The sequence below is a fragment of the Symphalangus syndactylus genome, chromosome 12 (genome assembly GCF_028878055.3).
Source record: "Symphalangus syndactylus isolate Jambi chromosome 12, NHGRI_mSymSyn1-v2.1_pri, whole genome shotgun sequence".
In the NCBI taxonomy this organism is placed as follows: Eukaryota; Metazoa; Chordata; class Mammalia; order Primates; family Hylobatidae; genus Symphalangus; species Symphalangus syndactylus.
Window position 1 is genome coordinate 87,052,643 of NC_072441.2, and position 18,528 is coordinate 87,071,170.

General features: G+C 40.3%; 2 pseudogenes; both read right to left on the reverse strand.

Moving 5' to 3' along the window:
- Positions 1-474: 474 nt before the first annotated feature.
- LOC134734878 (olfactory receptor 6N2-like) lies at positions 475-1,416 on the reverse strand (annotated as a pseudogene).
- Positions 1,417-17,173: 15,757 nt separating this feature from the next.
- Positions 17,174-18,112, reverse strand: LOC134734760 (olfactory receptor 6N2-like; annotated as a pseudogene).
- Positions 18,113-18,528: the final 416 nt, after the last annotated feature.

Sequence of the window (18,528 nt, forward strand, 5' to 3'; positions counted from 1 at the left end):
TCAAGAGTTCAGGGGAGAGGAAGGAAAAGAAGTTTCTCATGGATTTGGCAGCATGGAGGTCAACAATGGCCTTCACAAAATATTAGTTGGAAGGTCTGAGCCAAAATAAGATTGGAATGGGTTGAGAAGTGGATATGAAGTAAAGAAGAGGCGATATGGTGTGTTGAGAAGTTTGATTGGAAAAAGGAACAGAGAAATCTATCTCTAGCTGGATGGAAATGTGTGGGCCTAGGAAATATACATGCTTTTTTTTAAAAAAAAGAATGTAGATACTAAAATATTCTTAAATGCTGACATAAGTGATTGAGTAAAAAATGGAAGAAGTAAAGATGTAGAAAATGAGAAAATCATAAAAAATGAAGTCTTTGAAGAAGTGAAAGGAAATGAAATTCAGAGCATGTGTGATGATGGGAAGATTATTCAAGGAACTTTTATGAATTGAACATTGAGGTGAGAAAGGACATAGGAAGAAAGTCAACGATGAGCAAGACTAGCTTTACCTCCCTTCTGGAAGATGGTCCTCCTGATGGCTTTAATGAGTTCCTTGTTACGAAGACTGTAGATAATTGGATTGACCATTGGTGTTAGTACAGAGTAAACTATAGCAAGTGTTCGGTCAAGGGTCAGGGAATAGCTCTTCTTTAGCCGCACATACATGAAGATGATGTTCCCAAAGAAGATGAAGACCACAGCAAGATGTGAGGCACAGGTAGAAAAGGCCTTCTTTCTTCCTGATGCTGTTTTTATCTTCTGCTAGCCCCAATGATCCTTGCATAAGAAATCATGATAAAGAGTAAAGCGATAAGAATTATGAAAGCATTAATGGCAAAGTCCACCAGAATGTTAGTGGACGTGTCCTTGCAGGCCAAGCTCAGCAAAGGAGGAAAGTCACAGAAAATGTGTTGGATTTCATTGTAAGCACAAAATGGGAGCTGGGAGACCAGGATGACCTCAGAAATGCGACACAGGAAGCCACAAGTCCAACAAGCAGCAGCCATCTTGGCACAGAGTGTGGTGGTCATAATTACAGGGTAGTGGAGGGGCCGACAAATGGCCAGGTATCTATCATAGGCCATGGTTGTAAGCAGAAGCTCCCAAGGAGTGGAAGAAGTAGGTCTGAAGGAGGCATCCTGCAAAAGAAATGGTTTTCTTCTCACTGAGAATATTAGACAGCATTTTAGGGATAGTGGTAGCTGTATACCACAACTCCAAGAAGGAAAGAACACTGACAAAGTGGTACATAGGTGTATGCAGAGCTTCATCCAGTCAGATGACTGAGAAGATGAGCATGTTGCCACAGATGGTGAACAGGTATGCCAACAGCAGCAGGACAAAAAGCCAGCCCCTGACATAGCCCACACTGGCAAAGCCAAGGAACACAAATGCAGCCAGGCTTGAATGGTTGTATTGATCCATGGGAGGCTGAGGCAAAGAAGGAAAGAAGAAAACATTGGATTGAGATGACTGCTGAATCCATGCCAAAACTTCATTTCTCTCTCTCTCTTTTTAACTTAAAAGTAGCACTGAAATTACTACTATTGCTCTCACTACTATTACTATTACCGTAAAAATATTAATAGCTAACTCTTATTAGCACTTACTATTTATCAAACATTTTTACTAGTGTCTTGCATTCAATATTTACTTAATTTTTATACTTCAATGAGATAAGCACCATTGTTCTGCCTATTTTGCAAATAAGAAAACTCGGGAATAGAGAGAAGGAAGTAATTAGAACACTTTTGTATTTCCTATAGATACTATTTCACAGAAACAACATTTAGACCATCCTCAAGCATTCCAGCTCTATACTATATGACTGTTCCCAAACATTCTAACTCCTCTTCCCAGGTCGTAGTTTTTCCTTCAGTAAAGCCTCAAAGAGTGAATTTTGGGTATGAGATTAATATAGTAGCAAATCTTTTCTTATTGTTCAATTCACCTCTATAAACATTTATTGAACAAATATGTGTCAGGCAGAAAGAACACAAAATTCAGCAAGGTACAATCTCTGCCACAAGACAGCTTACAACCCTGTAGAGAAGCAGACATCTTCTCTGAAGTACTGTAAAGTATAGAACACTTCAGTGTGCCTGAGAAGTGGCTCATTTCTCAGGTCAGGATGACTGAAAAAAGACTTTTAGAGGAAGCCCGTAAGATGAATTTTCCAAGAAGATCTGGGATCAGCTGCATAAAAGAGAAAAATAAATATTTCAGACAAAAATAAAAATATCGAGGAGCAAGCAGCTCACATGAAGGAAACACATGTTCCCCTCTATGGTAAGCAAACTGGGAAAGCTCACTCAATGCTTTAAGACCTTAGCTCCATAGATGCAGGGCATCACTGAAGAATGTTTGATAGATGAGTGACCTGGTCAGATGTAGATTTTTAAAACATAACTAAAATTTAACTATTCTGACCTCAAGCTCGGAGATGAAGGTGTGAATTTGCCTTGTGGGTATAGCTGACAGCAAGATGGGTTAGGGTGGTTAGCATGTTTGGTGTAAGAATGCAAATTCGGCTGGGCGTGGTGGCTCATGCCTGTAATCCCAGCACTTTGGGAGGCTGAGGCGGGCAGATCACGAGGTCAGGAGATCGAGACCATCCTAGCTAACACGGTGAAACCCTGTCTCTACTAAAAATACACAAAAAAATTAGCCGGGCGTGGTGGCGGGCACCTGCAGTTCCCATCTACTCCGGAGGCTGAGGCAGGAGAATGGCGTGAACCCGGGAGGCGGAAGTTGCAGTGAGCCGAGATTGCGCCACTGCACTCCAGCCTGGGCGACAGAGCGAGACTCCGTCTCAAAAAAAAAAAAAAAAAAAAAGAAAGCAGGTATGTGGTTTGTGATTTTTTAATCCATTCTCCCAATCGAAACGTTTAAGTGGAGCAATTAGATCATTTACAGTCAATGTTAATATTGAGATGTGAAGTACTGTTCCAGGCATCATGTTGTTACCTACTGACGTTGTTTTCTTCATTGTGTTATTATTTTATAAGCCCTTTAGGAGCTTCTATTCTGATGTATATTAACCTTTTCTCCCCAAGATTTAGAATTCCCCCTAGCATTTCTTGCAGGGCTAGTCTAGTGTTGACATATTCATTCATCTTTTGTTTGTCTGAGAATGATTTTATTTCTCCTTCATTTATGAAACTTAGTTTTACTGAGTACAAAATTATTGGTTGACAGTGAAGTTATTCCGTTTAAGGAAACTAAAGATAGGACCCCAGTCTTTTCTGGCTTGTAAGATTTCCACTGAGAAGACTGCTGTTAGTCTGACAGGTTTTCTTTTATAGGTTACCTAACGCTTTTGAGCTTCTTTTATTTGAATGTCTAAATGTCTAGCAAGGCCAGGGAAGTTTTCCTCAACAATTACCTGAAATGGGTTCTCCGAACATTTTGCTTTTTCTTCTACTTCAGAAACACCTATAATTATTAGGCTTTGCCACTTTACATGATCCCATATTTCTTGGAGACTTTGTCCATTTCTTTTTTCTTCATTTTTGTCTGATTGGGTTACTTTGAAACCTTGCCTTTGAGCTCTGAAATTCTTTTTTCAATTTGGTCTAATCTGCTGTTAAAACTTTTCTCTGCTTTTTGCAGTTCCTTAAATGTGTTTTTTATTTCTAGAAGTTCTCATTGTTTTTCCTTTAAAGTATCAGTCTCTCTAGAAAATTTATTCATATCCTGAAGTGTTTTTTTTATGCTGATTTTCGTTTTTCTTTTGTATCTCCTTGAGTAACTTAATAATCAACCTTTTGAATGCCTTAACTGGTATTTCAAAGATTTCATCTTGGTTTGAATCCACTGCAGGAGGGTTAGTGTTATCTTTTGTGAGTTTTATAGAAATCTGTTTTTTTATATTGCCAGAATTATTATTTTTGGGTTCCTTCACATTTTGCTAGACTATTTTTTCTAATTTTTTTAAATTTAGTTTTGATTCTGAGTTTTTTAAATTTATATTTTCCCCTTTAGGATGTGACTTTAATGTTTATAGTTTGTTGGTACTTGGCTTTGGCTGTGTATTTTCAATGGCAAAGACTCTATGAATTTCTTGGTTATAGAGAATCTTTGTACAATAACTTTCTCAGATGCTGGTTGTAGTATCTATGTGCTGGGTGTGTAAGCAGGTTCACTGTCTCCTGTGGGGCTGGAATGTCAGAGGTCTCATGAAACTTACTTTATTCCTCAGTGGTGTGCACTTTTAAAATTTTTTTTCCTAGCATTTTATTCACTGGGTTGAACAGTTTAGGCTTCAGGCCAGTAGGAGGTGCCCATGGGTAAAATCCAGCTGCAGCTAAAGCAGGTGGGTAAATGCAATACCTCAATGGTGAGCAGAGGTCCCAGCCTTGACAGAGGTAGCTGGGGAATCTCTCAGTGAGATGCACTAGGTCTTTTCAGGAGGAGGAGCAGGAGCCACCACAGCTCTCCTTCCCAGCCATCGGAAAATTGATCCTTCTTCTAGCCACACTCCTAACGTGATGTTCCGGCTATTCAGATTAGAAAGGCACTTCTTTTTATCTGCAGGAATCCTGATGTTCTACTTAGAGGGCGATTGTGACTTTACCTCTCATGCAAGCCTGAACCTGGAGGGCACTCCTCCTATGGGGATGTGTCACATCAAAGTATTTCAGAAAGGCTGTCTACAGATGCACCCATGCTGATTTCCCATAGCAGAAGTCTCAGCTGTGTTTGCAGTAGTAATCAGTGGGGAGAAAAGCCCCCTTCTCCTATACTCTTCACAAGGATCAGGGCTGCCTGCCTGTCAGAGTAGATTTACAGACATTCCCCAACTAGCCCAGCACTGCACCTGTGCCTCTTCAATCCCATAAGCGGAAAGTTCAGGGACTTAAGGCCTGCAATATGGCCTCTTCTCTCTCATGGGATGATCTCTCAGTGTGATGCACTCCCCCTTCCCCTAGGAGTAGCAGTCCCTGAGGGCCAGTCTACTGTGAATCCTGCTGCTCCTCTGGGTTGAGCCACCCAGTGGGGCTTCCACACTCGACGCTGTTGCCGGGGAGTGTCTGCAAGGCATCCTGTGATATGAACTTTCCTTTAGTCTCCCAGCAGCAGGTACCAGCATCAGCTCTTACGGGGATAGGAGGGAAGTTAGTAGACTCTAAGGTTTCCTTAGTTAGAAATAGCCTTAGTGTGTTGGTTTTCTTGAATGTCAGCTGTAGAAATAATGTATTGAGCATGTGGATAGATTCAAGACCTCTTGGCTAGCCAGGATGATGCAGTCAATGGCAATAGCAGAAATTACACAAAAGTATTCTCCTTCCTAAACACAGTGTTATTTTGCCTCCAGATGTTGTAAAAGGCTATCATGGTTGCTTCTAGCCAGGAGGTGGTACTCGTAAAAGAACATCAGCTGCAGTAATGGCAGTGGAATTTGTGCTTTCCGTAAGTTACCCAGGGAAGGTGATCTGGCATCTCAAGCAATTGGTGGGTGTCCCAAGGCTCCCATGGAATTCCTAAAGATCTCTATACATTGTGTTACACTACCAAGGTGGGCTAGGGGCAAAGCCAGGCGGGGGCTGAGCCAGGTAAGTCTGTACTCTGGCTCCCCACGTGTGGGTGCAGGCAGTGGCCACAGAGGGCAGTTCCCTGGCTGCTGGGGTAATGTTCCAAGGAAGAGTGTAGCTTCCTCTGCTGCACAAAAGACCCCAAACAGGCAGGGGGATGTAGTAAGTGGAAATAAGCCCCACTTAGCTCTCACACACTTGGCAGGTCAGGTCTCACATACACAGTGTTCTGCTGGCAGCAGCTAGCTGAGTTCCAGGAAGCCTTCACTCAGAAGGCGTATGCCCCAAACCATAAGCCTTCCCAAGGAAGACAGAAACCATGGCTTTCAGGCCACGCCCCTCCTGGTTTGCTCATAAAGCGGGGGCATCCAGCTTCTGTGCCCATGTCTATAGCACACTTCTCACTTGCTTGCTGGTTCTGGCCACCGGTTCACCCCTACTCAGATTATACTGCAAATCTAAGTTGGGAGCTTCTCTCAACCTGTGACCACTGCCTGATACCAATAGACTTCTGCAAGGTCCCCTGTGAGGTAGGATCAGGAATGGCTTCCCTCCATCTCCAGTGGCATGTGGGAGTGCATGCAAAGTATGTCCCCATGCTGTTCCTTCTCATATTTTGCCCACTGCTCCCTAAATCATCCCCAGCATTGAGTAGCGCTAAGGCCTTCCCCCCATGGCCTGGATTGCCCAGCTCCCCTCTGGGAATGTGTGTCATGGCAACAGTCTCCCCACTGTGGGAATGTGTGTCATGACAGTGGTCTCCCCACTTCTTACGCTCTGGAGACTCATAGTTTTCTGTTTGGTTCACAGTGGAGGCTGCTGCACACTACTTCTTTCACAGAGTTTGTGGCTTCTTTCAGTTTTCCTGTTAAGTTCCTGTGGTGCTTCTTGGAAAAAAGTCCACAGCATGAATCTCTGCACACCATTTTGTCTTTCTAAGTGGTAGAATCACGTTAACAATGCCTTCAACCTGCCATTATGGAAAAAAAGTAAAAGTGTGGTCACCATGTTCTAAGGGCCAGCCATTATCATGTACTTGAGGTTGACCCTAGTGTAACCTACAGTCAGAAAGCAGTTGGTGCTGTTCTACAGCATTGTCTCTGCCTTCATAAAACCCATCATCTCCAGCCTCAGGAACAAGGATGTAAAAGGGGCTTCTTGGAAAGTACTTAGAGTCAAAGGGACAGCTCAATGACCCAGGATGCTTCAGAGTTTTCCATAATCATGGGCAAACTGGAGGGGTCTTATTTGGTACCTTAAAGGTACATCAGTTATCTTTTCGTTAAGCTTTCTATTCTTTGCTCATGCTCAGCTCCCTCTTGAACTTCATTTTTTCAGATGTGCTCCTCTGAGGTAATTTCTATGTCTTGTAGGCTTCCTTCATTTAGTTTCATTCTTTTTTCTTCTCTGACTGTGTATTTTCCAACACCCTGTCACTGAGCTCACTGGTTCTTTCCTCTGCCTGATCCATTCTGCTGTTGAGAGCCTCTAAATAATTTTGCAGTTTAGCAAATGTACTTCTCAGTTCCAGGGTTCCTATTTGATTTATTTTTCATTATTTCAATCTCTTTGTTAAAATTTTCTGATACATTTCTACATTGCTTTTTTGTATTATTTTGAATATCTATGAGTTTTCTTAAAACTTCTCTTTATTCTTAATCAGGGAACTTCCGTATTGCTGTCTTATTAGTGTTGGTTACTGGTTCCTTGCTTTGTCAATTTGGGGAGCTCATGATTTTCTGTTTGTGTATGTACATTTATGTCTTTGAATTGAAAAATTATTTATTCCAGTCTCCTTTATCTGATATGTTGTTGTTTTTATTGGATATGTTTGCTTAGCGTTTTCTTTACAATTTACTTTTGTTGTTGTTGTTGTTAGGTCACTGCCTCCTTTTCAGCACTAAGTGGCAACTAAGTCCAGGTTTACCTCTGTTTTAGCAAGTGTTCAGAGTGCTGCCTGTCCAGGATGGGGGAGGTCCCAAAGGGGATAATGCAGCAGAATGGGATAGCTGTCCAGGATTTTGTGCCCAAGAGACTAACAGAACATACCACCTACAGTGAGGTTCTACTGAACACTCTAATTTGGCAACTCCTTCAGCCAAGATACAGAGAGTTTCCCAGGCTGGGGATGCTGCTAGCCCCATCTGCCCCCTTTGTCTCTGTCAGTCTCCAGGAATTTTTCTCCATTCAAGTGCTTGTGCAGCTTTCTGTGTGTTGAGGCAGGAACACGTCTCCTGCCAGGAAACCCAAGATGTTGAGAAAGCTGGTTGTCCATCTTAAACTTACCTTTTCCAGTGTAATAACTGGGAATCAGGGGAAATTTCCCAAATGCCTGGTTCATGGCAAATTGGGGGAAAAGCGTTATAGTTATAAAAATCCAATTCTATTACCCTCTGCACAGCGTTTTTACTTCTCTGCAACCCCAGAAACTATCTCATCCTTCTACTTGGGTTCTGGGATATTGCTAGTGATAATTTCTGCACTGTATATGTGTATTTTGTTATTTGTTTTTTATTTTCTATGAGATCGAGGGTAGTGGAGCCAGGTTGTTCCTACTCTATCATTTTGGGGACCTAAGTCATATTTTTTCTGTACAATATTAAATAAAAGTAATATTAGTAATTAATCTTGTTTTGTTCTTAATGGGGATGATTGAATTTGGCTTAGGAATATTTGGAGGAAGAATTTTGTGTATATGTTAATGAATGATGTTATCATCTATTTTTTCACATTACTAGTTTTATTTATTTTGGAATCACTGTTAGGCTATCTTTGTAAAATGCACTGTTGAGCTGCATTTCCAGTGTTTTAATTCTCAGAAGAATGTTTGTAAAAACAGGAACTATGTTTTTCTTCAATATTAGGTAGAACTCACTTATTAAGCAAGCTGCCACTGATGTTTTCTTTCTAGTGATTTTTTAACTTCTAGTTTAATATTATTTAGATTTTATATTAATTCTGACATTGATATTTCTAATTTACAATTTTCTAGAATCGAATCCAGCCAATTTTAAATTTTAATTAACTGGCATATATTATTAATAATATGTTATTATAACTTTAAACTTTGATGCATCTGTAATTCTGCCAATTGTTCATTCTTAATCCTTCTTATTTTTGCCCCTCTCTCTCCTTTATTTTTTATTAGTCTTGTCAGGAGTTTATTTCTATTTTTAGGAATCAACATTTTTATTAGTATATCATTTTTGCATATATTTATTTTTATCGTATTAATTTCTGCTCCCAGATTTTTTCTTACACTTTCTTTTTTCGCCCTAACATTGGTGCTATCCCATTCTCAGTCTGTTTCTAAATTGCCGTGCAAACTTAATTAATTAAGTTATTCCCTACCTCTTGATTTCAGTTTTATGTTTTGTAAAGACAGAGGGGTTTAGACCAGATGACTTCTTAAGCACCGTCTAAATCAGAAGTTCATTGATTCTCAGTGACTTCCTGGTGGAATTCACCTAGCTGCAAATGGTGTTTGCTCAAAGCAAGTCTTCAAAAGTTATGTGTTGGCTTACCCCAACGCTTGAACCTATCTACCCCATACCACAAAGGAAAAGTTGCTTTTACCTAGGAAAGAAAGAAAAAAATCACGGATTTGATTTCTACTATTTTGATGTTGTTGTTTTTCTCCACAACATTAATTTTCAAGGTTTGACAATATTAAAATTGGTTTGCCCTTATTTAGGATCCACCAAATGTCAGAAAAGAGAATATAGTCCATATCTGAGCTGGATGCCCAGGGAAAATTTACCTGAGGGTATATTGTCATAGAAAAACCTCAAATTGGACAACTTATCCACATTTAATAGGTGGGGATCCCAGAACATTCTGTGATCTTAGTCAAATTTACTAATTTGAGAGGGAGATAATGCTACTGTATGCTACTCCACACACATTGTCCTCCACACATACCTTTTCTCTCAAAATAAGCTAAAATAAATACCAAGTCATACCTGCATTTGGAAAGAAAGCATTTCAACATCATTTTTCAAAAACAGGAAACCCAAAACTTACGCTATCACTAAAAAGAAATTTTAAAAGTTTACCCAGAGAGTTTTTATTTGAAAAATAAGTTTTCTTTTTGTATCTTCAATAAGCTATGGCTATGTTATCCTCAGACAGGGAATCTCCTAGTAGGATCCTACAGTTCCACACCTGGTCTTCAGAGAACCTTCATAGAAGTACCAAATGGGTGCCCAGTTAGCATTCCAAAGTCTGAGGCATGAGGAGAGATCACAATACACTTCTACACTTCTGCGAGGCTTTCTTTTGTTTTGCTCATTCACTTCTCACCAATCCATGCACTCCTTCCCACCACTTTTCATGACCTCCCATCACCACAAAAGTACATAGAACAAAACGAAAAAAAAGTCTGTTTCTTGGTGTTAGTATGTTGCTGCACATACTGGGGGGTGTGTGTGCGTGTGTTTGTGTGTGTGTCTGTCTGTGTGTGTATGTGAAAAAGAGAAAAAGGTGGGGGTGGGGGTGGGGAGAGAGAGAGTGGGTTGGCTCCTTAAAACAAAATTGTTAAGTGCCAGGATTTTTTCCCCACCCACCCTGCCAGAAAACAGGAGAGACAGAAAAATTTCCATTTAGTCCCTAAAGAAATGTCCCATCTCTCAAAGCTCAGAACTGCAGGACTACATGAAGAATCAATGAACAGACAAAGTGCATTTTAAAGAAGGATTCCTAAGGCAGACATGCATCAGGAATTCTCAAAGGGAATGAGGAGAGAGAGGAATTGGTAAGGTAAGGCCCCTATATTGTTGGTTTAGAAGGGCTGTAGCACAACAGAAAAAGCATTCTATTTCTAAATTGACTTTGTAAACTTGTTTTGCCACTAACTCAAAATGAACATTGGGCTTAACCATTTCTCCTTTCTTTACTTCAACTTCCCCTTCTCTAAATAAATATTGTATAAAGCCCCTCACTACCCTGGTAGTCTGTGGATCTCTAAAGCCATTGAAAAATGTTTCTAGGGTGGATGTAGAGAGATGGGTTGTCTATATCAATGTCCCTGGAGTTTTCTTTCCATATTCTAATAGACCTTATCTGGGAAAGATCAAAGCCTTTACCTAGTTCTCTTTTTTAGATACTCTAATCTTTTCTGTACCACTCCTGCCCATTACCTGATGGTTTTGATGACATTAGAACTTACAACATCCTACTCTGCATCTTTTCTACCCTAAGACACTCCCCTACTTATATTTCAAGCTCCTGGAAATGCTGGCCTCCCAGGGGCTCCTTGTTATATGTTCTCTGGAATTGCTAAGTGTGTAAAGTTTTTTGTAAGTGCTCCTCTGGGGTAGGAAGTTGGACACAGAGAAGTAAAGCAGCCCAACTCTCTTTCAAATGGCTTTTCTGCAACCCTCACTGGCTCTAGAATCCAATCCCAGGGACACTGCCTCTTCTGGGACACTAGAACACTGGAAGTTCTGCAAGTCCCTCATAGCTTTTTTTTTTTTTTTTTTTTTTTTGAAATGGAGTCTTGCTCTGTCGCCCAGGTTGGAGTGCAGTGGCGTGATCTCAGCTCACTGCAACCTCTGCCTCCCAGGTTCGAACAATTCTCCTGCCTCAGCTTCCTGAGTAGCTGGGACTACAGGCATGTGCCACCATACCCAGCTATTTTTTTGTATTTTTTAGTAGAGACAGAGTTTCACCGTGTTAGCCAGGATGGTCTTGGTCTCCTGACCTCATGATCCACCCACGTTGGCCTCCCCATCATAGCTTTTTATGAGAAGAGACAATCCAACTTGAATACATGAAGAATAACATCTTTAGGACCCCAGAGGTGAGTTTCATCTCAAAAGCTTTCTTTGCAAGGAGATTTCTTATCCATCCCTACTAACCTCACCACATTACCATATTATCACAGTCAGCACAGGCACCACTATCACTTTTGTGCTGACCATCTCTACCTTTGTTACTCTCACCACCGTCCCTCCCTTTGCCATGTCAGCTGTCTTTAGCCATTGTTCCAAATCATTGATTGTTGAATACCGAATACACTTGTCTAAGTCTCCATCACCAGTATTGCTACCATTACTTACATTATCACCACCATTATTATTACCCAGGCATCTTCATGAGACTAATCTACTTTTTCATTATTACTTTTATTTATGTGCATATTCTCAATATGCTCATCAAACATCCTAATTTTGACATCTGAACTCTTATTTCAGCTGTGTGTTCTCTGTGGGCATGTACTTGGATGGATATGGAGTCCAGATAAATAATGGAATTACAGCATTTATCTGTCAGAAGTAAGGTATTTGAATCATTCATAGCCCCAAATGTACTTTTATTTTTCAGAATCAGAGGTGGAAAGAAAGCAGTTGCTATATTAAATTTAAGATAAGGAGGTAACCATAAAAAGATTAACAAGTAGATCATATTAAATGGAAGAAAAACACCAAGTGTTCTGAGATCAAATTGGAAAAGCTTTCCTGCAGGAGTTGGAAAGTTTTTGAGCCAAAGGAAAGGAAGATATGTGTTTCTGAGAGTACTAATATGACTTTAGGATTGGAAGAGTCTCTCAAATATTTGGACAATATGAGCATCTCATTCAACCTTAATAGGCATTTAGCTTATGTCCCACTTTTTCTGAAATACCTAACCTTTCACAAAGATGGATAGTTGAAACTATCCTTCACTAAATTACTGCATCTCCCAGTCTCAAGCACCAGAAGACCTTTGTTTTCATTTTTATTTCATGGATATATAGATTAGCCATCTATCCCAATTCTTCAAATGAATAATTGTGCTGTACTCAAAGTGGCCACTTTAATACTCATTTTTATTCCTCCCTATACCACATCACATTGGTGTTCCTACATTCCTCTTTTCCTCTTGTGAGCCAGACTCTGAGACAGACTTTCTGCATCACTTGTATTGTCTAATTGTATATCTGTATGGCTTAACATTGACTGAGTAAATTATAATGCCCACGCACGATCCCTCAGAAGGCTATCAACATGACACATACCTGAGCATAAGAATTGTAAACCTTACCTAGAATCAGATATGCATACCAAATGATCAAGGCTTCCAAGTTTAGTTCTTGCCTAGTCAAGAGCATTGTTTCTTCTCTTTTATGTCATCACTTGTCAGTAAAGAGTGCTTACTTGGCATTTATTCTGTATCAGAAATAGAGTGAGATAAAATGACAAGTTCTGGTATTACTATGCAATGAGTTCACTGTCCCATGAGCTTAGAAGCCAATACTGTGACAGCAGCTTTTAAGAAAGGAAAAGCCTTATTTCAAGGTTGACCAGCAGGGAGGCAGGAGGCAATGTTCAAATCTGTCTCCCCAAACTGAGGTCTGGGGACAGGTTTTATAGTCAGAGAGCAATTAAGAGAGAGATAGGAAAATGCAACAAAGCGTTATCTGATTGGTTCCTGAGAAGAGGTTATGCCAGGTCCTTGACTTCCATGATTGTGCTGCAACAAAACAGGTCATCCTTTCCTTTTTAATTTGATCACCATTCTTTCGTCTGAATACTTAGGTTCTGCATGTGGTTTATTTTTTTGTTCTGGTTGACTCCAGGGTCACAAATCTGGCACACTTGGTTCATCTGGGCACTCTTGGGTTACTTGCAACCTGAGGGTCCATTGCAACTAAAAAGCAAGTCATCATTTTGTTGTATTTTGTTATTGACAAAGTTAAACCAGATTGAACTTGTTCTGTGGTTACACTGATATCTTCATCAAGCAATTCATTATTTGAGGAGAAAGATGAGATCTAAAATTATTTGTAAAAAGCTTAAGTGAAAAAAGTAGTATTCAACATGTTCAGATTTTCATAGTATCATTGCTACTATTTGGAAAAACAGCATATGCTTCCCAGAATTCAGAAATAAATAGAGAAATAATTTTTGAAGTAATGGGATTATAAGTAATTTAAATTTTTATTTACCTAAACATTTAATGTCCTATATTTATATGTAATACATTATTTTTAAAAGTGCTTTAAATATTAGGAAAAAAATGATATGAAATGCAACTAACATAATGTGAGAAATAGGGGAATTCACAATAATTCATTTATCTATTTATTTAATACATTTTTGAAACAGCTTTTATGTCCCAGACTTTATTCTAGGAACTGGAGAAAATGGGATGCGTATAACACTGTTGCTTCCCTTAAGATATTTATTATATAGAGTGGGAGGAGACAGATCCTCAAATCACCTGATTTTTTTTTAAATATAAGTTTTTTAAACACGTAAGAAAAAATTTCAACATCTTCACACATAAGATGAATTTTTGAACTTTTAGAGATATTATTAATTGAAGCAAATAAACTTTTAAAACAACTATGTAAATGAAGTGATACATCAAGGTCACATGCCTTTCTTTGCCCAATACAACTGTGGTTTATATCTGTTGTCCTTGGATACATTGATAGTATTTCATTTTGTTCTCTGATGTACTTGAGTTTGAATGTCCTATGAGACAGAATGTCAGCCTTGATGCTAGTACCAAGTGAATGGTCTGATTACGCTGCCTTTCAGACGTGACTGCTTCTTACTGTCTATCTTGCTAGAGTCAATATCCAATTGTCACCATGGGAGAAGTGGCCAAAAGTTGGACCTTACCTTGGGGACTTACTCCAATATGTCACACTAAAGCACTACTTCTCAAACTTTTATTTTCATATCATAGCGCTTATAAAAGTGATGATATCTGTAGGACACACTGAGGTGAACAGAAAGGCCACTTACTGCTTGAGGCAACCAGTCCAAGGTCTTCAGTTCCCTTAGGTACTATCTGACCATTCATAGAGTGTGTGTTAGGGGCAGGGACTCAGTAACTCAGCACATCTGTTATTTATATCTGTTGAGAAGCTCTGCGCTAAAGATGACCTGAACTTTATGTTCTAAAGTAAATACCCAAGGAGATCTCAAGAGAAAAAAGAGTATAGAATAGAGTACAGAATGGAAGGCAAGGGGAGTTTGCAGCTATAAATGGATCTTAAAAAAATACCTTCTGGTGGAGTTTCAGGAGGGTAACTCTATCTCTGTCACACCCATTTGACTCTTAAGAGTTTGTTCATTCATTCGTTTGTTCAAATATGAGTGGATACCATGCATTGCAGTACAAATTAATAGTGAGATATAAGCCACTTTGAGAGTTAGATGACTACTTATGTCTTCACTACAGGATAGTAAGTCCCCCATGTTCACTGCACAGTATGCACCCCACAGATATTAGTAATTAACAAGAATTGCTGTAACAGTTTTAGTAATTATTGTTACAATAATGACCTATTAATTAATGTGATCTAAGCCATTTCAATTGGAGCCATCGTCTAGAGCTGCCACCACAGGGAAAAAAGAGTTTCTGTTGGGCCCATAATAGTTCCTGCAAAAAGAGTAGTCTGAGTGAAGTGAGGTGCAGAAGGACAGAAAGAAAAGGAGCCCAAAAGCAGTAGACTCAGACTGTCAGCAGAATAGAGTTTTGCACCACGTATTTGGGGAAACAGAGTAGACTTCTTGAAAGCAGGGACGACTCAGTTTATGGCAAGATAAATTTGGACCCTTAGATCAAAAGAAGATGCCTCATTTGGAGAGTTACCGAGTCTATTGTAAAAACAACGTGAGATAGGTATAAAACTAAGCATTATCAAAGAAATAAATCCCCACTGAAGACATTTATGTGGAAAACTTTGAAGTAACAACGATTAATATTTACATGCTTAACGTTCTTTTACTGCCCCCATTTTGCATGTAAGAGAACTGAGGTGGAGGGAATTTAAGTGTATTGCATATGATCACACAGCAAATAAATGGTAGAATTGAAGCAGGCAGAGAGACTTCAAAGTCCATGCTGTAAGCACTATACTGTCCTGATTCTGGTATGCTGAGACTAACTTGCTTATGAAATACTTAGTATGTGTTATTTAACTTTAGAACACTTTGATGTCTTTTTTTTTTTTAAAGGAAAACAAATCTGGCATTAGAGAGAGCTTATGTTTTTTGCCCAGAATCATAGAGGCAAAAATGGCAACATCTGAATTTGTACCAACACCTTTCCATCTCTGCTCTGCAAATTCAGATCTTACACATCTGGACCTAGTTCAGGTCCTGCTTTCCTTAAGAAGTGCTATAGGTGCCGGTAATCCCAGCTACTCGGGATGCTGAGGCAGGATAATCGCTTGAACCCGAGAGGCGGAGGTTGCAGTGAGCCGAGATCGCGCCATTGCACTCCAGCCTGGGGGACAAGAGCAAGACGTCATCTCAAAAAAAAAAAAAAAAGTACTATAAGCATAGAATCAAAACTCCCTAAGCTGAGAGGAATGTGAGCACTCATTCATTGCCAGCCTTTCATTTTGCAGACAGAGAGAATGAGGCTGAGGAGGGTAACTCAGTCAGCTGAAGTGGAATTTAGGGTTGAATCTGTCTCTCTTTACTGAAAGTTCAATAATCTTTATAATTTTATTACATAAATATTGGGATGTTCTTCCTTCTTCAGAGGGATATTATAAAGATTAAATTTTTAAAAACATGAAGGCAGCTGTAACTATTTCTGGCATAGTATAGACATACATAAAATAAAGCAGTAAGATCTGTAAGAACGAGGAAAATGGAAAGTATTCAAGATTAGGCAATACTTAGTCTCTGCCAAGATCTGGTCCTATTTTCTCACTAAGTTATCTGACCATACTCTAGCAGGTACTTGGGCCCCAGTTCAGACACCATCAAGGAATGGGAGATTACTCTGCTCAACAGAGGACATAATAGAGGAGCTGGAGAGAAAAGAAGTGTGATCAGAACTTCAGGTTTTTTCTCCATCAAACTACATTTGGTCACATAATAACCCAGAATTCCTGGATGCCACAAATTGATAAGCATTCTGCTCCTGGTGCACTGATCTACATCTGCAACTTTATACAAGCTAAAATCTTAGACTCGTTTTTTCCAACCTGGTTTTCCACCTTCTTAATCTTTCTCCAGGAATCTTATCTTGACTAAACCTGCCACTCCTAGCTTTAATTTGTCTTCTTTCTTTCTGTATTGCACTGTCTCTCTAAGTCATAAATACAGCTTAACCACTTGTTCTGCATCCCTGTTTTTTCTCCCTTTGTTGCATTTATTTCCCATTAGAATGGGGTAATCAGAGACCATAACCCCTTTCTCTTTACATCTTCCAACTTTGACCAGTTCAGGCATGGGTGTGTGCAGCATGTTTGACTACTGATCTTTATTATTTCTTTACTGGTGTTTTTTTTTTGACTCTGACCACATGGTTGACAAGCCAACCAGCTGATTCCCACAATTACCAACAAGCTGGGCTATGACAAATTAGATCATTGAGCTTCCCTTAAAATAATTCTGATCCTGTCAATGACTCTCCTTTTTTTTTTTTTTCTTTTTTTTTGATACGGAGTCTCGCTCTGTCGGCCAGGCTGGAGTGCAGTGGCGCAATCTCGGTTCACTGCAAGCTCCGCCTCCTGGGTTCACGCCATTCTCCTACCTCAGCCTCTCCAAGTAGCTGGGACTACAGGCGCCCGCCACCAAGCCCGGCTAATTTTTTTTGTATTTTTAGTAGAGATGGGATTTCACCGTCAGGAGGTCAGGAGGTCTCGATCTCCTGACTTCGTGATCCACCTGCCCCGGCCTCCCAAAGTGCTGGCATTACAGGCGTGAACCACCGCGCCCAGCCATGACTCTCCTTAAAGCCTTCTTCACCTCCTTGTTGCGAAGGCTATAGATGATAGGATTGAGGAAAGGGGTAACAAGGGCATAAACCAAGGCAATAAGCTTGTCTGTGCTCTCAGGTCGACTCCCAGGTGAGCCCACATATACTGTGAAGGCAGAAGCATAAAATAGTGCCACCACAGTCATGTGGGAGGAACAGGTAGAGAAGGCCTTGGCACGACTGACAGCTGAGGGTAGCTTCAGCACAGCATTCAGGATACCTCCATAGAGTCCCAAAATGAGCACAAAGTTGCAACCAGTGGCCACACCAATCACTGTACCATGGACCCTAGCATGCCAGCTTGTGTCCACACATGCCAACCGCATTAGCGGTGCCAAGTCACAAAAGTAATGGGCCACCTCTTTCAAGCAGAAGGGCAGAGTGGCAGTGAGGGTGGCTGGCACAAGTGCAGCTGAGAAGCCAGCCACCCAAGTGGCCCCAGCTAGTCGTAACTGTACCTGTCTGCTCATGAGTGCATGGTAGTGGAGTGGGTGGCAGATGGCAAGGTAGCAATCCAGTGCCATGACACCCAGCAGGTAGCACTCAGTCATCCCTAAGGAATGAAGGACATACAGCTGAATAAAGCATACAGCTGATGAGATGGATGAACACCCATGGAGCAAGGTGTGCAGCAGCGTGGGCACTGTGGTGCTGACATACCACACCTCTACAAAGGAGAGGACACTGATAAAGAAGTACATGGGCGTGAACAGTCCAGAATCTAACTGTATCAGGACAATGACAAGAATGTTCCCTGCAAGTGTGAGGAGATAGATGCACAGGGTCCCCAAGAAGGCAAGAGGTTGTAGGGTCCCAGTGGTAGTGAAACCAGCAAGGATAAAACTCTGGGTCCAGTTATGATTGACATGATCCATGATTCCTAGGAACAAGCGATAAACATAGAATATAAATTACTTCAAGCTTCTTCCTCTATTCGTAAAATCTGAGCACCTAAAAGGAACTTGAGACATTATCTAATCAATGTTCCTCACTTTGCACTAGAGGAACTGAAGTCCCAAAAGGAGAAATGGTTGGCCCCATATCATAGTCTGTTGGTAGCAGGGCTGGGACTAGAAACCAAGGCTCCTGATCCCAGTTTAATCCCTTTCTATGTTATAATATTGTGCTCCAGTGATTCAGTGATTTTCTCCTCTATTCCACCATCCAGTAACAAGAGAGCTAGAAAATTCCTATTGCTATCCCTCTGTACTTCCCAATGAGAAAATAACCAACAACATTGGACTGTGGAGAAGGAAGAAAAGTCATCTCCCAAAAGTGACTGTTGAAGCTT